General features: G+C 37.9%; 1 long non-coding RNA gene across 1 annotated transcript; it reads left to right on the top strand.

Moving 5' to 3' along the window:
• Positions 1-372: 372 nt before the first annotated feature.
• On the top strand, positions 373-2,803 carry LOC139147349 (uncharacterized). The gene is made up of 3 exons (XR_011555712.1): positions 373-496; positions 1,864-2,017; positions 2,547-2,803. It is a non-coding gene; the product is annotated as an uncharacterized lncRNA (long non-coding RNA).
• Positions 2,804-6,678: the final 3,875 nt, after the last annotated feature.

Raw genomic sequence — 6,678 nt, forward strand, 5'->3', positions numbered from 1 at the left:
TTGTTTGTTTGTTTTGGCCTTACTGATAAGATTATTGTGTGGCCAGTAGTAACATTCATTATATTAGGCCTAATCCTTTATTGATTTTGATGCAGTTGTCTCGTAATTTGTACTTTTTACCGCTGTGACTCTCACTTTTTCCATCAAATGTTTGTGTTCATAGATTGTGAAAATTAAAAAATAAGACTGTATATGTGACATCCAATGTATCGGTAGTTTCATAGACTCTCGAGAAGTTTTTCTCGAGGGTCTATGGTAGTTTGCTTCTTTTCGGTAGAGCGCCACCACTGCCTAGTTAGAATGTGCTCTGGAATGCAGGAATGTGCTTGAAACCGAATCTCAACCTGACTCTGACTCTGCAGGTGTGGCGCGACAGGGATGGCTCGACTGATGACGAAGGCTTTCGGCAGGTTTTCTGTAGCTCGACGAGGCTTTTCTGATATCATTATCAGCGGAATGAAATATTTTTGCAGTGATTTTGCTCTATATTGGGAAGGTAAGTGACACCGAACTCAAGAATTGACGGTTATTAACAACATAGGACGGTGGGAAAGCCTGGAGGGGGACTGTGTGTGTTTTGTACGCAGGGGCCTAGTCTGTGTTTTCGCGGCAAATTCAAGGAGTTATATCGCCGCAATCCGATACATGTAAAGCACAGTAGCCAGGTTGCTGCAGTTCCACATTCCACAATTTTCCTCGGCGAGATTTCCCAACCAACAAAAATCGTCGAGGAAAGTAGTGGGCTACGGAACTGCAACAAGCCAGCATGTCGAGGACTTTTTATTCGCTTGTGTTTCGATAGACGGCGATCTTTGTCGTGTATATCGAACCACAAGCAGCGTCGCGTGATCACATGCCACGGTAAATTGGATAATGCGATGTAGCCAGCGCAGCGCCCAGAAGGAGCCTTCAAAAACAAAGGATGCATCATACCCCATTTCTAGGTTGGTGTTTACGGTCCAAACGTGCATGGAGATCTACAGGACACCTAGCTGCAGTACAGTAGCTCGAGGTTTTGCCTGGGTATTTGGGTCGGGCTGGTTTTGCCGTCCGACCCAAATACCCCGGCAAAACCTCGAGCTACTGTACTTCAGCTACAGGACACCTAGCAATAATAGGGTGACCTGACGATTTTAAAACTGAAATCCTTTGCCAAAATCTTGATAGCACCTGTTGAAAGTGTTGGTATGAAGTCCAAATCTGGAAAACTAATTTGTCTAATTAGCATAATCACAATTTGGCAGCCTCTGGAAAATCAAAGTTTCCAAATTCTTTCCCTGACAATAAGTAATGAGGAATAATGAGACATGGGACCAAAAATCGGATCCAGTATGGTTTAAATGGCTGAAAGATGATTAACTGTAAAATAATGAGTCTAGTGAAAGGTGCATTTATAGTTTCCAAATTATTTCCCTGAGAATATTGTATAGGTAGATAAGTCCAGTGAGAAAATGGAAGATTGCCCTCACGCTGACTTTGTGTTTCCAGTATCATGGATACAAGCCTTTGCTTCTGGTCAATGACAGGTGCGCACGGGCGAACAAGCATGTTTTTCAGGTACGGCACTATTGCGAACCTTACTTCCTGCTGTGCGAAAACCATGGGCACTAATTTGCGCTGCGTAGCTGAGCCTGTTTAGAGCACAGAACCAGTAGAAAAATGTCTAAGGTACAATTTAAGTTGCCTGCATGGCCATTCCTTCCCTTTTTGGAAAACAATGCCAAAAGTCATAGATGTTTCAAAGTATAAATTTCATCAGCAGTTTCTTGGAAGAAAAAAGACATGTTGGGAAATTTTTGCACTCATCTTGACTTCCTAGTCTTCACAACATTCACTGTGAAATGCAACTATTTCCGTTCACAGGATCTCTCATCGCGGCTGTTGGCGTACGAGTAGACGACATTCGAGATGGCGTCTCCTCTGACACTTGTTGGCAAAGTGTGTTCGTAAACTTCAAGATTCTGATGCTATTACCTTGTTGACAGACATAAATGTGCACAACTGTTGCATAATTAAGGTGATTTTGTACAACTTTTCACTATCTGAGTGCCCTTTGAACCCGGCTCGGACAGAAATGTCCGAAGACGTCATAGAGTACCAGGGGGTCAGGGTGCAAAGGGTTAAGCATTCGATTTTGAGCATTCACTGTCAGAGTTTTCGTGTCAGTCCCATTGTTAAGGAATAGGAGGGCCTCTCGACCAATCACCCAAGCAATAATATAATTACATTACAGTGCGTATATGGAAAAAGCATTAATCCTATCATAGTGTAGAATTTATATGAATGCTATGTTCCAATACATAATGAACACACTTGTACGTGTTGAATAAAAAACACACCAAGGTTAAGCTGTGCTATAACATTTCTTTAATCCTCAGGTTTCATGTGTAATTACGTACCATTTAGTGTAGCCCTACTGTTAACCAGATAGCACATGCACATTGGGATAACATCCCAGTTTCACAATAGAAGTGCACACTTCTCCATAATTGAAGGTTTGCATTTTCTTTCAGTATTTATTTTGTCTCATTTTCTTTCATTTTCAGAACTGAACAGCCTTCTAGCGTCCTCCAGAGAGTAGTCTGCATTGACAGTTAGATGGCCAAAGAACAAGTAGAGGATGATTTGTTCGGTTCATTTGGTTTTGAAAGAAATTGGAATGCAGAAGTTATGGTGATGATGACGATGATGATAGTGGTCATGCAAGTGATAGTGACAACAGGTCAGCTCAAGAAGTTAAAAGTCTGTGAAAGTGACTGACCATCTTTTAGCCTGTTTACAACATTGGTATAGAGAGAACAAGTGAACAAAAGACCAAGCAACAAGACAATGGTATCCCCCTTTTTTTCAGATAACCTTTGACCTACTGCCATGTTTGTCAGTCTTTCCTAGTGTTGTTCCTATGATAATTGATATTTAGAAGAGGGGAGGTATCAAAGGCAGGGCTCGAGCTTAAGGGTTGCCCGCTTGCCCATGGCAAATAAAGCCTGACTTCAGGCAAAATATAACTGCACTTTCCTGTTTGGGCAAGCGACAGACTTTGATCAAATGTACGTGTTCTGGAAATAAATGGCTCAAGAAATTTTGTGGAACAATGCTCACTGTTATTGAGTTTCAAGTCACTGATTTGGGGATTACACCAACAAGCCGACAACCAATCTGCAAGATGTCAACATTCAGCAATTCACAGTGATATCCAGCTGTTTCTTTCCTCCCCCAGGAAATCCAATCTCATTAACCTAAAACTTGCACTTGTCACAACAAACTCCAAAAACACTGGATATTCTTATGCGAATATCTATTGATGGGCCTCCCCTTCACCTCTATGACCCCAACCCTGCACTGGAATATTGGTGGATGAGGGGACAGAGATCACAAAGACCAACACTTGTGGATTGTGACAATTGACATGAACATCAATACAAACAAAACAAACAATGTAAACAGACAAAAATGGAGACAAGCAGGTTTACTCATTGGGCAAGTTTTTTTTTTTGATACTTGCCCATAGGGCAAGTAGGTAAAAAAGTTGAGTTTTAGCCCTGGAAGGAGAGTATTCATGTCAGGCTTGGGTTTAGTTTTGTACTCAGGGCAATCATGAATCTCTGAGACTTCTCAAAGTGACACAGCTCCTCCATCAGAACATTGCACTCAAATATGCTCAGGTCGCAAACAACCTGTTAAGGGTCGTCGACAGTAAAGGTTATGGCCAAGTAACTAATTAGTGTTGGTGAATTATTGATAACATTCATTTTATCATGGCCTACCTAAGTATGACTCTGAAAAGCACTATTGAACTGAAGTGCATTTTTGATTTGTTGCTATAAAATCCAATCGATTGATTGATTGTTTGATTGATTGACGAATGAATATTACAAAGAATGATGAAGATAATATGAGAAAATCTGAAATATCATACATTTTCATGTGCACTGATTGTCAGCCTGTGTTCTACACTAAGAATCTAGATTTATTACCAGAAACTAGACCCTAGACTTTTCGCAGTATTGCTTTATTTCACTGTAAAGACAGAAAACAACCAATTCAACATATATATGCATGACATGAATGAATAAGATGATTAGATGATTTACATATCACACTGAAATAGTAAAAAATGCAACACCAACCATGTTACCTGCGTAAGTGCACCAACTCGTAACTTCACAAAGTAATTTGCAATTAGCGGACCTGTGCTTTATCAATAAGAATCCATACAGAAGAGTAGAAAGATATATTATACATATAAGTTAGATTTTCATTTAGATATTTCTTGGTAAAATTACACATACAAACAACTGTCATGTTTTTGCAGAAAAGGAAAAACAGTTGTGAATGAAAAAATTCTATAATTTTATTATTTCTGTGCATGATAATGTTATAGACACTTTTAACCTATTGAGATGTAAGATTGCCATTTTGCCAGATGACAATGTATGAAAAATGTATCAAAAATGTTCTTTGTGAGTGCAGAAAGATTGATAGTGTCTGTAGTTGGTACATCATTCCGCATCCTTCTATACTTTGTTTTACATAATTTCTTTGATGTCGTTTTTGTATTTAATGCTTTAAAGTGAGGCTTTGTGTTAAATGGACTGCCCTTTAACTTCCTTCAACTGGCAAGGAAATGGATGTCCATGGTTACAGGTTACCATACAGAAACTTTTAATGCCAAGCACTGTTTTCACTAATATTTCCATCTTCTCATAATGTTTAAGGTTCTTCTCATTCTGTTTCCATTAGGATTTCATCACTAGTTGTCCCATAGTCATTCATTTTTCTTTCACCCTATCATTTTTAATCCATTCTACCTTTGTTATCATATTCAATACAAGTAGCATTATGCTTGTAGGGTGCACGAGTGAATACTCCATGTATCAAAAGTATTTGCAGTCTTCCCTAGTTCCCTTGTACATTGTAGGACATTACTATCTCACAGTATCCTTCTTAATCAAGCTGCTTCGTTGGCAAACTCTCTGTGCTGTAAAAGAATGACAATCCACACCTGTAAATAATGTTAAGAGAAGGGAAAATGTCTTCAGCAATTTTGGGTAAACAACTAAATTCTTAAAAAAGGTCAGTTGGTAATGGAAACTCTCAGTCTCACCTTCAGTCTCTGTAATGTTTAGCATATATATGTATCTTTCATGTAATCACCACTTGTACTCTACATGACCAACATCAGTATCGTCTGCATGCAAGGGACTGTGGCCACCATTTCTTCCATAATTCACGTAACTGGATAAGTTCTTTTACATACATCAGTCTGAAGTCAACCATAGATTTTAGCATAAGATTGGAGAATAGGGGTCATGTAGCAGCAATAATTCAAGCACTAAAAGTTTGGATTGCTGGCAGTATCATTCATAATAACAAGGCCATTCTATTTTGAAGTGACTACTCTGGTAGATTTGCAGTGTTACATTTACTCAGTCTGATACTTCTGGAAAATATATAATTTAATATTTCCTTCTAAGCTTTAATGGAAATTATCCTACTGTGTTTCCAGGGACACATGCTGACAGTAAGTTTTTAAATCTAGTCTAGGAGTACAGCATGTAAATCATGACAGCATAAGGTATACGATAAGCTACATTACAATTACACGAAAGGAATTTTAAGTACTCAAATTTAAAGGTAATAATTGTGCAACAATCTTACACTAAATCTTGAAAAAATGTTGGCAGTTCTGTTCTGTGGTAGGTCAGAAGGAAGATAAAGTAATTAGCGATGTGTTTTCTGCAGCTGGCAAATTCAAAAACAACAACAAGAACATGGGCAACAACATAAATCTGAGATTAAGATGAACAATAGAGACTTAGTAGAACAAAGTTGTATGTGTGTATGTTGTTTTGAGTTTTTATAATTGCCCTCCTTTAACAAAATAGTTTCAGTTGTGTTCATATTAGCTGAACAGGAAGTCATAGCATGTGAATTACACATAAATAATTGAGTATTTTTAAGTTTTTATCAACAATTGTTTATGTCAGATGGACAGGACTGACTGGGCAGGATTAAAGGCCTTCATGTGGTTTTAATAGTTATTTCACCCATCTAGCTGCCCTTTGGAGAGGCATGTGTCTACTGTATTGCAAGAAGTGGATAATCTATGACAAAAGTTGCACTGGGGGGGTAGATTATTTTCAGTGGTTGGCAAATTCATTAACAACAACAAGAACATGGACAATAACCAAATAGATCAGAAGTGGAATTATATTTAACTTTATCAATAAGAACAATAAGAAGAATATTTACAATAGACTGCAAAGATATGTACCACCTAATAATTGCAATGGCAAATTCATCAACAACAAGAAGATCGAAGACAAGAACCAGGCTTTTCTAACTTACAATGTGATCACAAAATAACAAACAAAAATGTTGAATTAAGCTGTATTTCTTGACATTGTGTATAATTTTTTTCAACTATGACAATGATATAACTTTCTGACAAGGACAAGGGTTGTCAGAAACACTTTCATTACAAACATAGCAGGTGGTATGAACTGGCAAATTCATTAACAACAAGAGGAACATAAACAACAACTGCCATGCTAGATTCAAAAAATGCTTTCCCAATCGTTGTTTAATGGAATTGATGTAACAGTTGATCTGTGCCTTTTTTTCCATTTTCTCTGTTTCCTTTTATGTATTTGTTTAACATTTATTTGATCAGTA

This window comes from Ptychodera flava, chromosome 2 (genome assembly GCF_041260155.1).
Source record: "Ptychodera flava strain L36383 chromosome 2, AS_Pfla_20210202, whole genome shotgun sequence".
Classification (NCBI taxonomy): domain Eukaryota; kingdom Metazoa; phylum Hemichordata; class Enteropneusta; family Ptychoderidae; genus Ptychodera; species Ptychodera flava.